Genomic DNA, 1752 nt, shown 5'->3' on the forward strand with positions numbered 1-1752 from the left:
TCGGGCTATCGGGCCTATCGGGCTATCTTGGACCAATTGCAGGTTTATTTCTTCCTTTGTCGAGCGTTGAGCTTCTTCTCCGGAAGATCGCACATTAACATCAGTCGATTCTGCTCGATTATCCTCTCTTCCTCCGCGTTTCAGTAGTGTAAAATGCAGCACTTCCACATACCAAACAGGACCGACTATTGGAAACCGCTCAAGTCCCCAACACGGGGTGGCCACCCAAGGATTCAAGTGGATATTGCAAGAATCAAATGAACATCCAAGTGAATGCATGAAAGGAGGAGTAATTATACTGGGATGGGATTTCCCAACATTCTCATGATCCTGGAATGCTCATTTTGAGTTTATTTCTGCATGTCAGCGTTTTACGTCTCCATGGATTGGCCCACCAGTAGGAAAGCAGCCAGCCGATTGTAGGCATGAGAGTTTATGTCAACCATTTTAGATTCACGGCTGTTCCGTCGGCCTGTCAACTTGGTATTCATTAATCATTGCCACACTGGGCATCATTTTCGGACTGCCCACTCAGCTTGCAGAGAGGTCTTGCCAGAAGTGTTAATTTCAGCCTTTCAGCCTTTGCATTGCTGGACCTCTCTGGTGTGGAATTCCACATCAGAGCGTCGGGAGATAACTTGGGAGTGGTTAGGAAATGCCCTACAATGACAATGGGTTGAATATCGCCCTGCAAAAATAAGTTGCTCGTAGCTAACATGGCAGCTGGAATCCCAATGTTAGTCACAACTTGAAGACGCAAGCCTAATTTGTAACAAGAGGGGTTACAATCTCCCTTACCAACCATTTATGCAGAAATGGAGCATTTGGAGGGCTGTTCACCCCTAGAAACCTTCGCGAACTCTTCTACGGTACTAGTCGATAGAGTAAAGACCCCGCCCTATTCCTGTTGTGGAGATCCGTCTAAAAATCAAAAATCAATAATCACATGCCTGGTCAATGATTCGGTGTAGCAAGGCCGAGATGCTGCTGACCTGTGGTGATGACTCAGCGGCGTCTCGGGCTTGCTTGCACCGAACCGCATCAACAACACCAGGAAGTTTGTTTTGTCTCTCATCAGCAAAACTAAAACTATCAACAGTGATTAACTCATACTTTGCGCCGAGGGAGTCGATGGTCCATGGGCTAAGGGTCCATATTCCCTACTTGAGATGCCGATTGCCATACCCGTTTCACGCTGAATGGCACTTATGGATTCTGATATGGACGGGCGGATCCCAGTATTCAGAATGACTGAATTGGAAAGGGCACATGCCTGCTTCCTAGTTCAGGCTATGTGCAGAAGATTGCGATATTTTGTTTCTCTCCGATCGAGCCCTGCATAGTGGATCAGTTGCATGTTTCCAATCGCTGGTGAGGGCGGGTATTATCGAGTTTAATATGGAGATCATGAAGCCTGTAATTCCTTCAATGTTACACGCCCCATATAGTTCCCCGTTTAACCTTTATTATAGCTTTCTGTTTTCAATTTCCGTTATTCTCCTCATTTTTCCTCCATTTTCAAAGTGGCCATGGGCCCTTTTCTTCATTTGCAGGTCATAAAATACCACTGCGTACCTTTTCTTTGTTGATATTGCGAAGTCGTGCACGTTGTGTTTTTCTCCGCGTTTCATAGGCCTGCTGTGGGCAACGCACTAGCCAACACCCTTGTTTTACCTCAAAGAGCTCTCTCTTTCAATTGAAAAATATTTCCCATTTCTGCCATTGTACAAAGTAATAGAGGGACATTGGGGT

The sequence above is a fragment of the Histoplasma capsulatum genome, genomic scaffold (genome assembly GCF_000149585.1).
Source record: "Histoplasma capsulatum NAm1 scaffold_1 genomic scaffold, whole genome shotgun sequence".
NCBI classification, from domain to species: Eukaryota; Fungi; Ascomycota; class Eurotiomycetes; order Onygenales; family Ajellomycetaceae; genus Histoplasma; species Histoplasma mississippiense.